At 43.2% G+C, this 18,811-nt stretch overlaps 30 non-coding genes across 30 annotated transcripts; all 30 read left to right on the top strand.

The window, feature by feature from the left end:
• The first annotated feature begins 99 nt into the window (after positions 1-99).
• Positions 100-172, top strand: trnav-aac (transfer RNA valine (anticodon AAC)). Its single transcript has one exon. It is a non-coding gene; the product is annotated as a tRNA-Val (tRNA).
• A 439-nt stretch (positions 173-611) lies between these two features.
• trnav-aac (transfer RNA valine (anticodon AAC)) lies at positions 612-684 on the top strand. The gene has a single exon. It is a non-coding gene; the product is annotated as a tRNA-Val (tRNA).
• A 439-nt stretch (positions 685-1,123) lies between these two features.
• On the top strand, positions 1,124-1,196 carry trnav-aac (transfer RNA valine (anticodon AAC)). The gene has a single exon. It is a non-coding gene; the product is annotated as a tRNA-Val (tRNA).
• A 439-nt stretch (positions 1,197-1,635) lies between these two features.
• trnav-aac (transfer RNA valine (anticodon AAC)) lies at positions 1,636-1,708 on the top strand. Its single transcript has one exon. It is a non-coding gene; the product is annotated as a tRNA-Val (tRNA).
• Positions 1,709-2,147: 439 nt separating this feature from the next.
• Positions 2,148-2,220, top strand: trnav-aac (transfer RNA valine (anticodon AAC)). The gene has a single exon. It is a non-coding gene; the product is annotated as a tRNA-Val (tRNA).
• Positions 2,221-2,659: 439 nt separating this feature from the next.
• On the top strand, positions 2,660-2,732 carry trnav-aac (transfer RNA valine (anticodon AAC)). The gene has a single exon. It is a non-coding gene; the product is annotated as a tRNA-Val (tRNA).
• Positions 2,733-3,171: 439 nt separating this feature from the next.
• On the top strand, positions 3,172-3,244 carry trnav-aac (transfer RNA valine (anticodon AAC)). The gene has a single exon. It is a non-coding gene; the product is annotated as a tRNA-Val (tRNA).
• A 439-nt stretch (positions 3,245-3,683) lies between these two features.
• Positions 3,684-3,756, top strand: trnav-aac (transfer RNA valine (anticodon AAC)). The gene has a single exon. It is a non-coding gene; the product is annotated as a tRNA-Val (tRNA).
• A 439-nt stretch (positions 3,757-4,195) lies between these two features.
• trnav-aac (transfer RNA valine (anticodon AAC)) lies at positions 4,196-4,268 on the top strand. The gene has a single exon. It is a non-coding gene; the product is annotated as a tRNA-Val (tRNA).
• Positions 4,269-4,707: 439 nt separating this feature from the next.
• trnav-aac (transfer RNA valine (anticodon AAC)) lies at positions 4,708-4,780 on the top strand. Its single transcript has one exon. It is a non-coding gene; the product is annotated as a tRNA-Val (tRNA).
• Positions 4,781-5,219: 439 nt separating this feature from the next.
• On the top strand, positions 5,220-5,292 carry trnav-aac (transfer RNA valine (anticodon AAC)). Its single transcript has one exon. It is a non-coding gene; the product is annotated as a tRNA-Val (tRNA).
• Positions 5,293-6,243: 951 nt separating this feature from the next.
• trnav-aac (transfer RNA valine (anticodon AAC)) lies at positions 6,244-6,316 on the top strand. The gene has a single exon. It is a non-coding gene; the product is annotated as a tRNA-Val (tRNA).
• A 439-nt stretch (positions 6,317-6,755) lies between these two features.
• trnav-aac (transfer RNA valine (anticodon AAC)) lies at positions 6,756-6,828 on the top strand. The gene has a single exon. It is a non-coding gene; the product is annotated as a tRNA-Val (tRNA).
• A 439-nt stretch (positions 6,829-7,267) lies between these two features.
• On the top strand, positions 7,268-7,340 carry trnav-aac (transfer RNA valine (anticodon AAC)). The gene has a single exon. It is a non-coding gene; the product is annotated as a tRNA-Val (tRNA).
• A 439-nt stretch (positions 7,341-7,779) lies between these two features.
• On the top strand, positions 7,780-7,852 carry trnav-aac (transfer RNA valine (anticodon AAC)). The gene has a single exon. It is a non-coding gene; the product is annotated as a tRNA-Val (tRNA).
• Positions 7,853-8,291: 439 nt separating this feature from the next.
• trnav-aac (transfer RNA valine (anticodon AAC)) lies at positions 8,292-8,364 on the top strand. Its single transcript has one exon. It is a non-coding gene; the product is annotated as a tRNA-Val (tRNA).
• A 439-nt stretch (positions 8,365-8,803) lies between these two features.
• Positions 8,804-8,876, top strand: trnav-aac (transfer RNA valine (anticodon AAC)). Its single transcript has one exon. It is a non-coding gene; the product is annotated as a tRNA-Val (tRNA).
• A 951-nt stretch (positions 8,877-9,827) lies between these two features.
• On the top strand, positions 9,828-9,900 carry trnav-aac (transfer RNA valine (anticodon AAC)). The gene has a single exon. It is a non-coding gene; the product is annotated as a tRNA-Val (tRNA).
• Positions 9,901-10,339: 439 nt separating this feature from the next.
• trnav-aac (transfer RNA valine (anticodon AAC)) lies at positions 10,340-10,412 on the top strand. Its single transcript has one exon. It is a non-coding gene; the product is annotated as a tRNA-Val (tRNA).
• A 1,149-nt stretch (positions 10,413-11,561) lies between these two features.
• trnav-aac (transfer RNA valine (anticodon AAC)) lies at positions 11,562-11,634 on the top strand. The gene has a single exon. It is a non-coding gene; the product is annotated as a tRNA-Val (tRNA).
• Positions 11,635-12,585: 951 nt separating this feature from the next.
• On the top strand, positions 12,586-12,658 carry trnav-aac (transfer RNA valine (anticodon AAC)). The gene has a single exon. It is a non-coding gene; the product is annotated as a tRNA-Val (tRNA).
• Positions 12,659-13,097: 439 nt separating this feature from the next.
• Positions 13,098-13,170, top strand: trnav-aac (transfer RNA valine (anticodon AAC)). Its single transcript has one exon. It is a non-coding gene; the product is annotated as a tRNA-Val (tRNA).
• A 439-nt stretch (positions 13,171-13,609) lies between these two features.
• trnav-aac (transfer RNA valine (anticodon AAC)) lies at positions 13,610-13,682 on the top strand. Its single transcript has one exon. It is a non-coding gene; the product is annotated as a tRNA-Val (tRNA).
• Positions 13,683-14,121: 439 nt separating this feature from the next.
• Positions 14,122-14,194, top strand: trnav-aac (transfer RNA valine (anticodon AAC)). The gene has a single exon. It is a non-coding gene; the product is annotated as a tRNA-Val (tRNA).
• A 439-nt stretch (positions 14,195-14,633) lies between these two features.
• Positions 14,634-14,706, top strand: trnav-aac (transfer RNA valine (anticodon AAC)). Its single transcript has one exon. It is a non-coding gene; the product is annotated as a tRNA-Val (tRNA).
• A 439-nt stretch (positions 14,707-15,145) lies between these two features.
• trnav-aac (transfer RNA valine (anticodon AAC)) lies at positions 15,146-15,218 on the top strand. The gene has a single exon. It is a non-coding gene; the product is annotated as a tRNA-Val (tRNA).
• A 439-nt stretch (positions 15,219-15,657) lies between these two features.
• trnav-aac (transfer RNA valine (anticodon AAC)) lies at positions 15,658-15,730 on the top strand. Its single transcript has one exon. It is a non-coding gene; the product is annotated as a tRNA-Val (tRNA).
• Positions 15,731-17,193: 1,463 nt separating this feature from the next.
• trnav-aac (transfer RNA valine (anticodon AAC)) lies at positions 17,194-17,266 on the top strand. Its single transcript has one exon. It is a non-coding gene; the product is annotated as a tRNA-Val (tRNA).
• Positions 17,267-17,705: 439 nt separating this feature from the next.
• Positions 17,706-17,778, top strand: trnav-aac (transfer RNA valine (anticodon AAC)). Its single transcript has one exon. It is a non-coding gene; the product is annotated as a tRNA-Val (tRNA).
• A 951-nt stretch (positions 17,779-18,729) lies between these two features.
• On the top strand, positions 18,730-18,802 carry trnav-aac (transfer RNA valine (anticodon AAC)). The gene has a single exon. It is a non-coding gene; the product is annotated as a tRNA-Val (tRNA).
• The last annotated feature ends 9 nt before the right edge of the window (positions 18,803-18,811 follow it).

An 18,811-nucleotide genomic window follows, 5' to 3' on the forward strand; every position in this document is an offset into this window, starting at 1 on the left:
GAGTAGACCTACTGCTTAGCCATTGTTGACATGATGACTTCCATGCTCTGATTGTATGAGGAAACGCCCACGAGAGATGTGCCCATTCAGACAATCAAGGTTTCTGTAGTGTAGTGGTCATCACGTTCGCCTAACACGCGAAAGGTCCCTGGTTCGATACCAGGCAGAAACATGCTTCTTGATAGAATTACAAACACACCACTGCTGTTTAGTGGTTTGTTGCCAGTGTAAAGGCTATCGGGGAGCTCTTCCCTTTAGATCCTCAAAGTGAGCTCTCAGTCTCATGTGATCGATACAGGAATGTTCTAAATCGCCATGTACCTTCATAGCAGTACTAATGCAATCAGTTCAAACAAAATGAAACTCAGTGGAAACGTACATAGTGCTTTGTCATGTTGTCTCCCAACGTAGAAAACTCATGCTACTCGGTTGATTTGTAGACGTTTGTGTTATAAAGGGATCGAATGATGTCAACATTTGGTGTTTGGATGTGAATGTTTTGTCTTAAAGCAGAGTAGACCTACTGCTTAGCCATTGTTGACATGATGACTTCCATGCTCTGATTGTATGAGGAAACGCCCACGAGAGATGTGCCTATTCAGACAAGCAAGGTTTCTGTAGTGTAGTGGTCATCACGTTCGCCTAACACGCGAAAGGTCCCTGGTTCGATACCAGGCAGAAACAAGCTTCTTGATAGAAGTACAAACACACCACTGCTGTTTAGTGGTTTGTTGCCAGTGTAAAGGCTATCAGGGAGCTCTTCCCTTTAGATCCTCAAAGTGAGCTGTCAGTCTCATGTGATCGATACAAGAATGTTTTAAATCGCCATGTACCTTGATAGCAGTACTAATGCAGCCGGTTCAATCAAAATGAAACTCAGTGGAAACGTACGTAGTGCTTTGTCATGTTGTCTCCCAACGTAGAAAACTCATGCTACTCGGTTGATTTGTAGACGTTTGTGTTATAAAGGGATCGAATGATGTCAACATTTGGTGTTTGGATGTGAATGTTTTGTCTTAAAGCAGAGTAGACCTACTGCTTAGCCATTGTTGACATGATGACTTCCATGCTCTGATTGTATGAGGAAACGCCCACGAGAGATGTGCCTATTCAGACAAGCAAGGTTTCTGTAGTGTAGTGGTCATCACGTTCGCCTAACACGCGAAAGGTCCCTGGTTCGATACCAGGCAGAAACAAGCTTCTTGATAGAAGAACAAACACACCACTGCTGTTTAGTGGTTTGTTGCCAGTGTAAAGGCTATCAGGGAGCTCTTCCCTTTAGATCCTCAAAGTGAGCTGTCAGTCTCATGTGATCGATACAGGAATGTTTTAAATCGCCACGTACCTTGATAGCAGTACTAATGCAGCCGGTTCAATCAAAATGAAACTCAGTGGAAACGTACGTAGTGCTTTGTCATGTTGTCTCCCAACGTAGAAAACTCATGCTACTCGGTTGATTTGTAGACGTTTGTGTTATAAAGGGATCGAATGATGTCAACATTTGGTGTTTGGATGTGAATGTTTTGTCTTAAAGCAGAGTAGACCTACTGCTTAGCCATTGTTGACATGATGACTTCCATGCTCTGATTGTATGAGGAAACGCCCACGAGAGATGTGCCCATTCAGACAATCAAGGTTTCTGTAGTGTAGTGGTCATCACGTTCGCCTAACACGAGAAAGGTCCCTGGTTCGATACCAGGCAGAAACATGCTTCTTGATAGAATTACAAACACACCACTGCTGTTTAGTGGTTTGTTGCCAGTGTAAAGGCTATCGGGGAGCCCTTCCCTTTAGATCCTCAAAGTGAGCTCTCAGTCTCATGTGATCGATACAGGAATGTTCTAAATCGCCATGTACCTTCATAGCAGTACTAATGCAATCAGTTCAAACAAAATGAAACTCAGTGGAAACGTACGTAGTGCTTTGTCATGTTGTCTCCCAACGTAGAAAACTCATGCTACTCGGTTGATTTGTAGACGTTTGTGTTATAAAGGGATCGAATGATGTCAACATTTGGTGTTTGGATGTGAATGTTTTGTCTTAAAGCAGAGTAGACCTACTGCTTAGCCATTGTTGACATGATGACTTCCATGCTCTGATTGTATGAGGAAACGCCCACGAGAGATGGGCCCATTCGGACAAGCAAGGGTTCTGTAGTGTAGTGGTCATCACGTTCGCCTAACGTGCGAAAGGTCCCTGGTTCGATACCAGGCAGAAACAAGCTTCTTGATAGAATTACAAACACACCACTGCTGTTTAGTGGTTTGTTGCCAGTGTAAAGGCTATCAGGGAGCTCTTCCCTTTAGATCCTCAAAGTGAGCTGTCAGTCTCATGTGATCGATACAGGAATGTTTTAAATCGCCATGTACCTTGATAGCAGTACTAATGCAGCCGGTTCAATCAAAATGAAACTCAGTGGAAACGTACGTAGTGCTTTGTCATGTTGTCTCCCAACGTAGAAAACTCATGCTACTCGGTTGATTTGTAGACGTTTGTGTTATAAAGGGATCGAATGATGTCAACATTTGGTGTTTGGATGTGAATGTTTTGTCTTAAAGCAGAGTAGACCTACTGCTTAGGCATTGTTGACATGATGACTTCCATGCTCTGATTGTATGAGGAAACGCCCACGAGAGATGGGCCCATTCAGACAAGCAAGGTTTCTGTAGTGTAGTGGTCATCACGTTCGCCTAACACGCGAAAGGTCCCTGGTTCGATACCAGGCAGAAACGTGCTTCTTGATAGAATTACAAACACACCACTGCTGTTTAGTGGTTTGTTGCCAGTGTAAAGGCTATCGGGGAGCTCTTCCCTTTAGATCCTCAAAGTGAGCTCTCAGTCTCATGTGATCGATACAGGAATGTTCTAAATCGCCATGTACCTTCATAGCAGTACTAATGCAATCAGTTCAAACAAAATGAAACTCAGTGTAAACGTACGTAGTGCTTTGTCATGTTGTCTCCCAACGTAGAAAACTCATGCTACTCGGTTGATTTGTAGACGTTTGGTTTATAAAGGGATCGAATGATGTCAACATTTGGTGTTTGGATGTGAATGTTTTGTCTTAAAGCAGAGTAGACCTACTGCTTAGCCATTGTTGACATGATGACTTCCATGCTCTGATTGTATGAGGAAACGCCCACGAGAGATGTGCCTATTCAGACAAGCAAGGTTTCTGTGATGTAGTGGTCATCATGTTCGCCTAACACGCGAAAGGTCCCTGGTTCGATACCAGGCAGAAACAAGCTTCTTGATAGAAGAACAAACACACCACTGCTGTTTAGTGGTTTGTTGCCAGTGTAAAGGCTATCAGGGAGCTCTTCCCTTTAGATCCTCAAAGTGAGCTGTCAGTCTCATGTGATCGACACAGGAATGTTTTAAATCGCCATGTACCTTGATAGCAGTACTAATGCAGCCGGTTCAATCAAAATGAAACTCAGTGGAAACGTACGTAGTGCTTTGTCATGTTGTCTCCCAACGTAGAAAACTCATGCTACTCGGTTGATTTGTAGACGTTTGTGTTATAAAGGGATCGAATGATGTCAACATTTGGTGTTTGGATGTGAATGTTTTGTCTTAAAGCAGAGTAGACCTACTGCTTAGGCATTGTTGACATGATGACTTCCATGCTCTGATTGTATGAGGAAACGCCCACGAGAGATGGGCCCATTCAGACAAGCAAGGTTTCTGTAGTGTAGTGGTCATCACGTTCGCCTAACACGCGAAAGGTCCCTGGTTCGATACCAGGCAGAAACATGCTTCTTGATAGAATTACAAACACACCACTGCTGTTTAGTGGTTTGTTGCCAGTGTAAAGGCTATCGGGGAGCTCTTCCCTTTAGATCCTCAAAGTGAGCTCTCAGTCTCATGTGATCGATACAGGAATGTTCTAAATCGCCATGTACCTTCATAGCAGTACTAATGCAATCAGTTCAAACAAAATGAAACTCAGTGGAAACGTACGTAGTGCTTTGTCATGTTGTCTCCCAACGTAGAAAACTCATGCTACTCGGTTGATTTGTAGACGTTTGGTTTATAAAGGGATCGAATGATGTCAACATTTGGTGTTTGGATGTGAATGTTTTGTCTTAAAGCAGAGTAGACCTACTGCTTAGCCATTGTTGACATGATGACTTCCATGCTCTGATTGTATGAGGAAACGCCCACGAGAGATGTGCCTATTCAGACAAGCAAGGTTTCTGTAGTGTAGTGGTCATCACGTTCGCCTAACACGCGAAAGGTCCCTGGTTCGATACCAGGCAGAAACAAGCTTCTTGATAGAAGAACAAACACACCACTGCTGTTTAGTGGTTTGTTGCCAATGTAAAGGCTATCAGGGAGCTCTTCCCTTTAGATCCTCAAAGTGAGCTGTCAGTCTCATGTGATCGATACAGGAATGTTTTAAATCGCCACGTACCTTGATAGCAGTACTAATGCAGCCGGTTCAATCAAAATGAAACTCAGTGGAAACGTACGTAGTGCTTTGTCATGTTGTCTCCCAACGTAGAAAACTCATGCTACTCGGTTGATTTGTAGACGTTTGTGTTATAAAGGGATCGAATGATGTCAACATTTGGTGTTTGGATGTGAATGTTTTGTCTTAAAGCAGAGTAGACCTACTGCTTAGCCATTGTTGACATGATGACTTCCATGCTCTGATTGTATGAGGAAACACCCACGAGAGATGTGCCCATTCAGACAAGCAAGGTTTCTGTAGTGTAGTGGTCATCACGTTCGCCTAACACGCGAAAGGTCCCTGGTTCGATACCAGGCAGAAACATGCTTCTTGATAGAATTACAAACACACCACTGCTGTTTAGTGGTTTGTTGCCAGTGTAAAGGCTATCGGGGAGCTCTTCCCTTTAGATCCTCAAAGTGAGCTCTCAGTCTCATGTGATCGATACAGGAATGTTCTAAATCGCCATGTACCTTCATAGCAGTACTAATGCAATCAGTTCAAACAAAATGAAACTCAGTGGAAACGTACGTAGTGCTTTGTCATGTTGTCTCCCAACGTAGAAAACTCATGCTACTCGGTTGATTTGTAGACGTTTGGTTTATAAAGGGATCGAATGATGTCAACATTTGGTGTTTGGATGTGAATGTTTTGTCTTAAAGCAGAGTAGACCTACTGCTTAGCCATTGTTGACATGATGACTTCCATGCTCTGATTGTATGAGGAAACGCCCACGAGAGATGTGCCTATTCAGACAAGCAAGGTTTCTGTAGTGTAGTGGTCATCACGTTCGCCTAACACGCGAAAGGTCCCTGGTTCGATACCAGGCAGAAACAAGCTTCTTGATAGAAGAACAAACACACCACTGCTGTTTAGTGGTTTGTTGCCAGTGTAAAGGCTATCAGGGAGCTCTTCCCTTTAGATCCTCAAAGTGAGCTGTCAGTCTCATGTGATCGATACAGGAATGTTTTAAATCGCCACGTACCTTGATAGCAGTACTAATGCAGCCGGTTCAATCAAAATGAAACTCAGTGGAAACGTACGTAGTGCTTTGTCATGTTGTCTCCCAACGTAGAAAACTCATGCTACTCGGTTGATTTGTAGACGTTTGTGTTATAAAGGGATCGAATGATGTCAACATTTGGTGTTTGGATGTGAATGTTTTGTCTTAAAGCAGAGTAGACCTACTGCTTAGCCATTGTTGACATGATGACTTCCATGCTCTGATTGTATGAGGAAACGCCCACGAGAGATGTGCCCATTCAGACAATCAAGGTTTCTGTAGTGTAGTGGTCATCACGTTCGCCTAACACGAGAAAGGTCCCTGATTCGATACCAGGCAGAAACATGCTTCTTGATAGAATTACAAACACACCACTGCTGTTTAGTGGTTTGTTGCCAGTGTAAAGGCTATCGGGGAGCCCTTCCCTTTAGATCCTCAAAGTGAGCTCTCAGTCTCATGTGATCGATACAGGAATGTTCTAAATCGCCATGTACCTTCATAGCAGTACTAATGCAATCAGTTCAAACAAAATGAAACTCAGTGGAAACGTACGTAGTGCTTTGTCATGTTGTCTCCCAACGTAGAAAACTCATGCTACTCGGTTGATTTGTAGACGTTTGTGTTATAAAGGGATCGAATGATGTCAACATTTGGTGTTTGGATGTGAATGTTTTGTCTTAAAGCAGAGTAGACCTACTGCTTAGCCATTGTTGACATGATGACTTCCATGCTCTGATTGTATGAGGAAACGCCCACGAGAGATGGGCCCATTCGGACAAGCAAGGGTTCTGTAGTGTAGTGGTCATCACGTTCGCCTAACGTGCGAAAGGTCCCTGGTTCGATACCAGGCAGAAACAAGCTTCTTGATAGAATTACAAACACACCACTGCTGTTTAGTGGTTTGTTGCCAGTGTAAAGGCTATCAGGGAGCTCTTCCCTTTAGATCCTCAAAGTGAGCTGTCAGTCTCATGTGATCGATACAGGAATGTTTTAAATCGCCATGTACCTTGATAGCAGTACTAATGCAGCCGGTTCAATCAAAATGAAACTCAGTGGAAACGTACGTAGTGCTTTGTCATGTTGTCTCCCAACGTAGAAAACTCATGCTACTCGGTTGATTTGTAGACGTTTGTGTTATAAAGGGATCGAATGATGTCAACATTTGGTGTTTGGATGTGAATGTTTTGTCTTAAAGCAGAGTAGACCTACTGCTTAGGCATTGTTGACATGATGACTTCCATGCTCTGATTGTATGAGGAAACGCCCACGAGAGATGGGCCCATTCAGACAAGCAAGGTTTCTGTAGTGTAGTGGTCATCACGTTCGCCTAACACGCGAAAGGTCCCTGGTTCGATACCAGGCAGAAACATGCTTCTTGATAGAATTACAAACACACCACTGCTGTTTAGTGGTTTGTTGCCAGTGTAAAGGCTATCGGGGAGCTCTTCCCTTTAGATCCTCAAAGTGAGCTCTCAGTCTCATGTGATCGATACAGGAATGTTCTAAATCGCCATGTACCTTCATAGCAGTACTAATGCAATCAGTTCAAACAAAATGAAACTCAGTGGAAACGTACGTAGTGCTTTGTCATGTTGTCTCCCAACGTAGAAAACTCATGCTACTCGGTTGATTTGTAGACGTTTGGTTTATAAAGGGATCGAATGATGTCAACATTTGGTGTTTGGATGTGAATGTTTTGTCTTAAAGCAGAGTAGACCTACTGCTTAGCCATTGTTGACATGATGACTTCCATGCTCTGATTGTATGAGGAAACGCCCACGAGAGATGTGCCTATTCAGACAAGCAAGGTTTCTGTAGTGTAGTGGTCATCATGTTCGCCTAACACGCGAAAGGTCCCTGGTTCGATACCAGGCAGAAACAAGCTTCTTGATAGAAGAACAAACACACCACTGCTGTTTAGTGGTTTGTTGCCAGTGTAAAGGCTATCAGGGAGCTCTTCCCTTTAGATCCTCAAAGTGAGCTGTCAGTCTCATGTGATCGACACAGGAATGTTTTAAATCGCCATGTACCTTGATAGCAGTACTAATGCAGCCGGTTCAATCAAAATGAAACTCAGTGGAAACGTACGTAGTGCTTTGTCATGTTGTCTCCCAACGTAGAAAACTCATGCTACTCGGTTGATTTGTAGACGTTTGTGTTATAAAGGGATCGAATGATGTCAACATTTGGTGTTTGGATGTGAATGTTTTGTCTTAAAGCAGAGTAGACCTACTGCTTAGGCATTGTTGACATGATGACTTCCATGCTCTGATTGTATGAGGAAACGCCCACGAGAGATGGGCCCATTCAGACAAGCAAGGTTTCTGTAGTGTAGTGGTCATCACGTTCGCCTAACACGCGAAAGGTCCCTGGTTCGATACCAGGCAGAAACATGCTTCTTGATAGAATTACAAACACACCACTGCTGTTTAGTGGTTTGTTGCCAGTGTAAAGGCTATCGGGGAGCTCTTCCCTTTAGATCCTCAAAGTGAGCTCTCAGTCTCATGTGATCGATACAGGAATGTTCTAAATCGCCATGTACCTTCATAGCAGTACTAATGCAATCAGTTCAAACAAAATGAAACTCAGTGGAAACGTACGTAGTGCTTTGTCATGTTGTCTCCCAACGTAGAAAACTCATGCTACTCGGTTGATTTGTAGACGTTTGGTTTATAAAGGGATCGAATGATGTCAACATTTGGTGTTTGGATGTGAATGTTTTGTCTTAAAGCAGAGTAGACCTACTGCTTAGCCATTGTTGACATGATGACTTCCATGCTCTGATTGTATGAGGAAACGCCCACGAGAGATGTGCCTATTCAGACAAGCAAGGTTTCTGTAGTGTAGTGGTCATCACGTTCGCCTAACACGCGAAAGGTCCCTGGTTCGATACCAGGCAGAAACAAGCTTCTTGATAGAAGAACAAACACACCACTGCTGTTTAGTGGTTTGTTGCCAATGTAAAGGCTATCAGGGAGCTCTTCCCTTTAGATCCTCAAAGTGAGCTGTCAGTCTCATGTGATCGATACAGGAATGTTTTAAATCGCCACGTACCTTGATAGCAGTACTAATGCAGCCGGTTCAATCAAAATGAAACTCAGTGGAAACGTACGTAGTGCTTTGTCATGTTGTCTCCCAACGTAGAAAACTCATGCTACTCGGTTGATTTGTAGACGTTTGTGTTATAAAGGGATCGAATGATGTCAACATTTGGTGTTTGGATGTGAATGTTTTGTCTTAAAGCAGAGTAGACCTACTGCTTAGCCATTGTTGACATGATGACTTCCATGCTCTGATTGTATGAGGAAACACCCACGAGAGATGTGCCCATTCAGACAAGCAAGGTTTCTGTAGTGTAGTGGTCATCACGTTTGCCTAACTTGCGAAAGGTCCCTGGTTCGATACCAGGCAGAAACATGCTTCTTGATAGAATTACAAACACACCACTGCTGTTTAGTGGTTTGTTGCCAGTGTAAAGGCTATCGGGGAGCTCTTCCCTTTAGATCCTCAAAGTGAGCTCTCAGTCTCATGTGATCGATACAGGAATGTTCTAAATCGCCATGTACCTTCATAGCAGTACTAATGCAATCAGTTCAAACAAAATGAAACTCAGTGGAAACGTACGTAGTGCTTTGTCATGTTGTCTCCCAACGTAGAAAACTCATGCTACTCGGTTGATTTGTAGACGTTTGGTTTATAAAGGGATCGAATGATGTCAACATTTGGTGTTTGGATGTGAATGTTTTGTCTTAAAGCAGAGTAGACCTACTGCTTAGCCATTGTTGACATGATGACTTCCATGCTCTGATTGTATGAGGAAACGCCCACGAGAGATGTGCCTATTCAGACAAGCAAGGTTTCTGTAGTGTAGTGGTCATCACGTTTGCCTAACTTGCGAAAGGTCCCTGGTTCGATACCAAGCAGAAACATGCTTCTTGATAGAATTACAAACACACCACTGCTGTTTAGTGTTTTGTTGCCAGTGTAAAGGCTATCAGGGAGCTCTTCCCTTTAGATCCTCAAAGTGAGCTGTCAGTCTCATGTGATCGATACAGGAATGTTTTAAATCGCCACGTACCTTGATAGCAGTACTAATGCAGCCGGTTCAATCAAAATGAAACTCAGTGGAAACGTACGTAGTGCTTTGTCATGTTGTCTCCCAACGTAGAAAACTCATGCTACTCGGTTGATTTGTAGACGTTTGTGTTATAAAGGGATCGAATGATGTCAACATTTGGTGTTTGGATGTGAATGTTTTGTCTTAAAGCAGAGTAGACCTACTGCTTAGCCATTGTTGACATGATGACTTCCATGCTCTGATTGTATGAGGAAACGCCCACGAGAGATGTGCCCATTCAGACAATCAAGGTTTCTGTAGTGTAGTGGTCATCACGTTCGCCTAACACGAGAAAGGTCCCTGGTTCGATACCAGGCAGAAACATGCTTCTTGATAGAATTACAAACACACCACTGCTGTTTAGTGGTTTGTTGCCAGTGTAAAGGCTATCGGGGAGCTCTTCCCTTTAGATCCTCAAAGTGAGCTCTCAGTCTCATGTGATCGATACAGGAATGTTCTAAATCGCCATGTACCTTCATAGCAGTACTAATGCAATCAGTTCAAACAAAATGAAACTCAGTGGAAACGTACATAGTGCTTTGTCATGTTGTCTCCCAACGTAGAAAACTCATGCTACTCGGTTGATTTGTAGACATTTGTGTTATAAAGGGATCGAATGATGTCAACATTTGGTGTTTGGATGTGAATGTTTTGTCTTAAAGCAGAGTAGACCTACTGCTTAGCCATTGTTGACATGATGACTTCCATGCTCTGATTGTATGAGGAAACACCCACGAGAGATGTGCCCATTCAGACAAGCAAGGTTTCTGTAGTGTAGTGGTCATCACGTTTGCCTAACTTGCGAAAGGTCCCTGGTTCGATACCAGGCAGAAACATGCTTCTTGATAGAATTACAAACACACCACTGCTGTTTAGTGGTTTGTTGCCAGTGTAAAGGCTATCGGGGAGCTCTTCCCTTTAGATCCTCAAAGTGAGCTCTCAGTCTCATGTGATCGATACAGGAATGTTCTAAATCGCCATGTACCTTCATAGCAGTACTAATGCAATCAGTTCAAACAAAATGAAACTCAGTGGAAACGTACGTAGTGCTTTGTCATGTTGTCTCCCAACGTAGAAAACTCATGCTACTCGGTTGATTTGTAGACGTTTGTGTTATAAAGGGATCGAATGATGTCAACATTTGGTGTTTGGATGTGAATGTTTTATCTTAAAGCAGAGTAGACCTACTGCTTAGCCATTGTTGACATGATGACTTCCATGCTCTGATTGTATGAGGAAACGCCCACGAGAGATGTGCCCATTCAGACAAGCAAGGTTTCTGTAGTGTAGTGGTCATCACGTTCGCCGAACACGTGAAAGGTCCCTGGTTCGTTACCAGGCAGAAACATGCTTCATGATAGAATTACAAACACACCACTGCTGTTTAGTGGTTTGTTGCCAGTGTAAAGGCTATCGGGGAGCTCTTCCCTTTAGATCCTCAAAGTGAGCTCTCAGTCTCATGTGATCGATACAGGAATGTTCTAAATCGCCATGTACCTTGATAGCAGTACTAATGCAATCAGTTCAAACAAAATGAAACTCAGTGGAAACGTACGTAGTGCTTTGTCATGTTGTCTCCCAACGTAGAAAACTCATGCTACTCGGTTGATTTGTAGGCGTTTGTGTTATAAAGGGATCGAATGATGTCAACATTTGGTGTTTGGATGTGAATGTTTTGTTTTAAAGCAGAGTAGACCTACTGCTTAGCAAGTGTTGATCGGTTCAATCAAAATGAAACTCAGTGGAAATGTACCTAGTGCTTTGTCATGTTGTCTCCCAACGTAGAAAACTCATGCTACTCGGTTGATTTGTAGACGTTTGTGTTATAAAGGTATCGAATGAAGTCAACATTTGGTGTTTGGATGTGAATGTTTTGTCTTAAAGCAGAGTAGACCTACCGCTTAGCCATTGTTGACATGATGACTTCCATGCTCTGATTGTATGAGGAAACGCCCACGAGAGATGTGCCCATTCAGACAAGCAAGGTTTCTGTAGTGTAGTGGTCATCACGTTCGCCTAACACGCGAAAGGTCCCTGGTTCGATACCAGGCAGAAACATGCTTCTTGATAGAATTACAAACACACCACTGCTGTTTAGTGGTTTGTTGCCAGTGTAAAGGCTATCGGGGAGCTCTTCCCTTTAGATCCTCAAAGTGAGCTCTCAGTCTCATGTGATCGATACAAGAATGTTCTAAATCGCCATGTACCTTGATGGCAGTACTAATGCAATCGGTTCAATCAAAATGAAACTCAGTGGAAACGTACCTAGTGCTTTGTCATGTTGTCTCCCAACGTAGAAAACTCATGCTACTCGGTTGATTTGTAGACGTTTGTGTTATAAAGGTATCGAATGAAGTCAACATTTGGTGTTTGGATGTGAATGTTTTGTCTTAAAGCAGAGTAGACCTACCGCTTAGCCATTGTTGACATGATGACTTCCATGCTCTGATTGTATGAGGAAACGCCCACGAGAGATGGGCCCATTTGGACAAGCAAGGGTTCTGTAGTGTAGTGGTCATCACGTTCGCCTAACGTGCGAAAGGTCCCTGGTTCGATACTAGGCAGAAACAAGCTTCTTGATAGAATTACAAACACACCACTGCTGTTTAGTGGTTTGTTGCCAGTGTAAAGGCTATCAGGGAGCTCTTCCCTTTAGATCCTCAAAGTGAGCTGTCAGTGTCATGTGATCGATACAGGAATGTTTTAAATCGCCATGTACCTTGATAGCAGTACTAATGCAGCCGGTTCAATCAAAATGAAACTCAGTGGAAACGTACGTAGTGCTTTGTCATGTTGTCTCCCAACGTAGAAAACTCATGCTACTCGGTTGATTTGTAGACGTTTGTGTTATAAAGGGATCGAATGATGTCAACATTTGGTGTTTGGATGTGAATGTTTTGTCTTAAAGCAGAGTAGACCTACTGCTTAGGCATTGTTGACATGATGACTTCCATGCTCTGATTGTATGAGGAAACGCCCACGAGAGATGTGCCCATTCAGACAAGCAAGGTTTCTGTAGTGTAGTGGTCATCACGTTCGCCTAACACGCGAAAGGTCCCTGGTTCGATACCAGGCAGAAACATGCTTCTTGATAGAATTACAAACACACCACTGCTGTTTAGTGGTTTGTTGCCAGTGTAAAGGCTATCGGGGAGCTCTTCCCTTTAGATCCTCAAAGTGAGCTCTCAGTCTCATGTGATCGATACAGGAATGTTCTAAATCGCCATGTACCTTCATAGCAGTACTAATGCAATCAGTTCAAACAAAATGAAACTCAGTGGAAACGTACGTAGTGCTTTGTCATGTTGTCTCCCAACGTAGAAAACTCATGCTACTCGGTTGATTTGTAGACGTTTGGTTTATAAAGGGATCGAATGATGTCAACATTTGGTGTTTGGATGTGAATGTTTTGTCTTAAAGCAGAGTAGACCTACTGCTTAGCCATTGTTGACATGATGACTTCCATGCTCTGATTGTATGAGGAAACGCCCACGAGAGATGTGCCTATTCAGACAAGCAAGGTTTCTGTAGTGTAGTGGTCATCACGTTCGCCTAACACGCGAAAGGTCCCTGGTTCGATACCAGGCAGAAACAAGCTTCTTGATAGAAGAACAAACACACCACTGCTGTTTAGTGGTTTGTTGCCAGTGTAAAGGCTATCAGGGAGCTCTGCCCTTTAGATCCTCAAAGTGAGCTGTCAGTCTCATGTGATCGATACAGGAATGTTTTAAATCGCCACGTACCTTGATAGCAGTACTAATGCAGCCGGTTCAATCAAAATGAAACTCAGTGGAAACGTACGTAGTGCTTTGTCATGTTGTCTCCCAACGTAGAAAACTCATGCTACTCGGTTGATTTGTAGACGTTTGTGTTATAAAGGGATCGAATGATGTCAACATTTGGTGTTTGGATGTGAATGTTTTGTCTTAAAGCAGAGTAGACCTACTGCTTAGCCATTGTTGACATGATGACTTCGATGCTCTGATTGTATGAGGAAACGCCCACGAGAGATGGGCCCATTCGGACAAGCAAGGGTTCTGTAGTGTAGTGGTCATCACGTTCGCCTAACGTGCGAAAGGTCCCTGGTTCGATACCAGGCAGAAACAAGCTTCTTGATAGAATTACAAACACACCACTGCTGTTTAGTGGTTTGTTGCCAGTGTAAAGGCTATCAGGGAGCTCTTCCCTTTAGATCCTCAAAGTGAGCTGTCAGTCTCATGTGATCGATACAGGAATGTTTTAAATCGCCATGTACCTTGATAGCAGTACTAATGCAGCCGGTTCAATCAAAATGAAACTCAGTGGAAACGTACGTAGTGCTTTGTCATGTTGTCTCCCAACGTAGAAAACTCATGCTACTCGGTTGATTTGTAGACGTTTGTGTTATAAAGGGATCGAATGATGTCAACATTTGGTGTTTGGATGTGAATGTTTTGTCTTAAAGCAGAGTAGACCTACTGCTTAGGCATTGTTGACATGATGACTTCCATGCTCTGATTGTATGAGGAAACGCCCACGAGAGATGGGCCCATTAAGACAAGCAAGGTTTCTGTAGTGTAGTGGTCATCACGTTCGCCTAACACGCGAAAGGTCCCTGGTTCGATACCAGGCAGAAACATGCTTCTTGATAGAATTACAAACACACCACTGCTGTTTAGTGGTTTGTTGCCAGTGTAAAGGCTATCGGGGAGCTCTTCCCTTTAGATCCTCAAAGTGAGCTCTCAGTCTCATGTGATCGATACAGGAATGTTCTAAATCGCCATGTACCTTCATAGCAGTACTAATGCAATCAGTTCAAACAAAATGAAACTCAGTGGAAACGTACGTAGTGCTTTGTCATGTTGTCTCCCAACGTAGAAAACTCATGCTACTCGGTTGATTTGTAGACGTTTGGTTTATAAAGGGATCGAATGATGTCAACATTTGGTGTTTGGATGTGAATGTTTTGTCTTAAAGCAGAGTAGACCTACTGCTTAGCCATTGTTGACATGATGACTTCCATGCTCTGATTGTATGAGGAAACGCCCACGAGAGATGTGCCTATTCAGACAAGCAAGGTTTCTGTAGTGTAGTGGTCATCACGTTCGCCTAACACGCGAAAGGTCCCTGGTTCGATACCAGGCAGAAACAAGCTTCTTGATAGAAGAACAAACACACCACTGCTGTTTAGTGGTTTGTTGCCAGTGTAAAGGCTATCAGGGAGCTCTTCCCTTTAGATCCTCAAAGTGAGCTGTCAGTCTCATGTGATCGATACAGGAATGTTTTAAATCGCCACGTACCTTGATAGCAGTACTAATGCAGCCGGTTCAATCAAAATGAAACTCAGTGGAAACGTACGTAGTGCTTTGTCATGTTGTCTCCCAACGTAGAAAACTCATGCTACTCGGTTGATTTGTAGACGTTTGTGTTATAAAGGGATCGAATGATGTCAACATTTGGTGTTTGGATGTGAATGTTTTGTCTTAAAGCAGAGTAGACCTACTGCTTAGCCATTGTTGACATGATGACTTCCATGCTCTGATTGTATGAGGAAACGCCTACGAGAGATGTGCCCATTCAGACAATCAAGGTTTCTGTAGTGTAGTGGTCATCACGTTCGCCTAACACGAGAAAGGTCCCTGGTTCGATACCAGGCAGAAACATGCTTCTTGATAGAATTACAAACACACCACTGCTGTTTAGTGGTTTGTTGCCAGTGTAAAGGCTATCGGGGAGCTCTTCCCTTTAGATCCTCAAAGTGAGCTCTCAGTCTCATGTGATCGATACAGGAATGTTCTAAATCGCCATGTACCTTCATAGCAGTACTAATGCAATCAGTTCAAACAAAATGAAACTCAGTGGAAACGTACATAGTGCTTTGTCATGTTGTCTCCCAACGTAGAAAACTCATGCTACTCGGTTGATTTGTAGACGTTTGTGTTATAAAGGGATCGAATGATGTCAACATTTGGTGTTTGGATGTGAATGTTTTGTCTTAAAGCAGAGTAGACCTACTGCTTAGCCATTGTTGACATGATGACTTCCATGCTCTGATTGTATGAGGAAACACCCACGAGAGATGTGCCCATTCAGACAAGCAAGGTTTCTGTAGTGTAGTGGTCATCACGTTTGCCTAACTTGCGAAAGGTCCCTGGTTCGATACCAGGCAGAAACATGCTTCTTGATAGAATTACAAACACACCACTGCTGTTTAGTGGTTTGTTGCCAGTGTAAAGGCTATCGGGGAGCTCTTCCCTTTAGATCCTCAAAGTGAGCTCTCAGTCTCATGTGATCGATACAGGAATGTTCTAAATCGCCATGTACCTTCATAGCAGTACTAATGCAATCAGTTCAAACAAAATGAAACTCAGTGGAAACGTACGTAGTGCTTTGTCATGTTGTCTCCCAACGTAGAAAACTCATGCTACTCGGTTGATTTGTAGACGTTTGTGTTATAAAGGGATCGAATGATGTCAACATTTGGTGTTTGGATGTGAATGTTTTATCTTAAAGCAGAGTAGACCTACCGCTTAGCCATTGTTGACATGATGACTTCCATGCTCTGATTGTATGAGGAAACGCCCACGAGAGATGTGCCCATTCAGACAAGCAAGGTTTCTGTAGTGTAGTGGTCATCACGTTCGCCGAACACGTGAAAGGTCCCTGGTTCGTTACCAGGCAGAAACATGCTTCATGATAGAATTACAAACACACCACTGCTGTTTAGTGGTTTGTTGCCAGTGTAAAGGCTATCGGGGAGCTCTTCCCTTTAGATCCTCAAAGTGAGCTCTCAGTCTCATGTGATCGATACAAGAATGTTCTAAATCGCCATGTACCTTGATAGCAGTACTAATGCAATCGGTTCAATCAAAATGAAACTCAGTGGAAACGTACCTAGTGCTTTGTCATGTTGTCTCCCAACGTAGAAAACTCATGCTACTCGGTTGATTTGTAGACGTTTGTGTTATAAAGGTATCGAATGAAGTCAACATTTGGTGTTTGGATGTGAATGTTTTGTCTTAAAGCAGAGTAGACCTACCGCTTAGCCATTGTTGACATGATGACTTCCATGCTCTGATTGTATGAGGAAACGCCCACAAGAGATGGGCCCATTTGGACAAGCAAGGGTTCTGTAGTGTAGTGGTCATCACGTTCGCCTAACGTGCGAAAGGTCCCTGGTTCGATACTAGGCAGAAACAAGCTTCTTGATAGAATTACAAACACACCACTGCTGTTTAGTGGTTTGTTGCCAGTGTAAAGGCTATCAGGGAGCTCTTCCCTTTAGATCCTCAAAGTGAGCTGTCAGTGTCATGTGATCGATACAGGAATGTTTTAAATCGCCATGTACCTTGATAGCAGTACTAATGCAGCCGGTTCAATCAAAATGAAACTCAGTGGAAACGTACGTAGTGCTTTGTCATGTTGTCTCCCAACGTAGAAAACTCATGCTACTCGGTTGATTTGTAGACGTTTGTGTTATAAAGGTATCGAATGATGTCAACATTTGGTGTTTGGATGTGAATGTTTTGTCTTAAAGCAGAGTAGACCTACTGCTTAGGCATTGTTGACATGATGACTTCCATGCTCTGATTGTATGAGGAAACGCCCACGAGAGATGTGCCCATTCAGACAAGCAAGGTTTCTGTAGTGTAGTGGTCATCACGTTCGCCTAACACGCGAAAGGTCCCTGGTTCGATACCAGGCAGAAACATGCTTCTTGATAGAATTACAAACACACCTCTGCTGTTTAGTGGTTTGTTGCCAGTGTAAAGGCTATCGGGGAGCTCTTCCCTTTAGATCCTCAAAGTGAGCTCTCAGTCTCATGTGATCGATACAGGAATGTTCTAAATCGCCATGTACCTTCATAGCAGTACTAATGCAATCAGTTCAAACAAAATGAAACTCAGTGGAAACGTACGTAGTGCTTTGTCATGTTGTCTCCCAACGTAGAAAACTCATGCTACTCGGTTGATTTGTAGACGTTTGTGTTATAAAGGGATCGAATGATGTCAACATTTGGTGTTTGGATGTGAATGTTTTGTCTTAAAGCAGAGTAGACCTACTGCTTAGCCATTGTTGACATGATGACTTCCATGCTCTGATTGTATGAGGAAACACCCACGAGAGATGTGCCCATTCAGACAAGCAAGGTTTCTGTAGTGTAGTGGTCATCACGTTTGCCTAACTTGCGAAAGGTCCCTGGTTCGATACCAGGCAGAAACATGCTTCTTGATAGAATTACAAACACACCACTGCTGTTTAGTGGTTTGTTGCCAGTGTAAAGGCTATCGGGGAGCTCTTCCCTTTAGATCCTCAAAGTGAGCTCTCAGTCTCATGTGATCGATACAGGAATGTTCTAAATCGCCATGTACCTTCATAGCAGTACTAATGCAATCAGTTCAAACAAAATGAAACTCAGTGGAAACGTACGTAGTGCTTTGTCATGTTGTCTCCCAACGTAGAAAACTCATGCTACTCGGTTGATTTGTAGACGTTTGTGTTATAAAGGGATCGAATGATGTCAACATTTGGTGTTTGGATGTGAATGTTTTATCTTAAAGCAGAGTAGACCTACTGCTTAGCCATTGTTGACATGATGACTTCCATGCTCTGATTGTATGAGGAAACGCCCACGAGAGATGTGCCCATTCAGACAAGCAAGGTTTCTGTAGTGTAGTGGTCATCACGTTCACCGAACACGTGAAAGGTCCCTGGTTCGTTACCAGGCAGAAACATGCTTCATGATAGAATTACAAACACACCACTGCTGTTTAGTGGTTTGTTGCCAGTGTAAAGGCTATCGGGGAGCTCTTCCCTTTAGATCCTCAAAGTGAGCTCTCAGTCTCATGTGATCGATACAGGAATGTTCTAAATCGCCATGTACCTTGATAGCAGTACTAATGCAATCAGTTCAAACAAAATGAAACTCAGTGGAAACGTACGTAGTGCTTTGTCATGTTGTCTCCCAACGTAGAAAACTCATGCTACTCGGTTGATTTGTAGACGTTTGTGTTATAAAGGTATCGAATGAAGTCAACATTTGGTGTTTGGATGTGAATGTTTTGTCTTAAAGCAGAGTAGACCTACCGCTTAGCCATTGTTGACATGATGACTTCCATGCTCTGATTGTATGAGGAAACGCCCACGAGAGATGTGCCCATTCAGACAAGCAAGGTTTCTGTAGTGTAGTGGTCATCACGTTCGCCTAACACGCGAAAGGTCCCTGGTTCGATACCAGGCAGAAACATGCTTCTTG

This window comes from Brachyhypopomus gauderio, unplaced genomic scaffold (assembly GCF_052324685.1).
Source record: "Brachyhypopomus gauderio isolate BG-103 unplaced genomic scaffold, BGAUD_0.2 sc51, whole genome shotgun sequence".
NCBI lineage: Eukaryota > Metazoa > Chordata > Actinopteri > Gymnotiformes > Hypopomidae > Brachyhypopomus > Brachyhypopomus gauderio.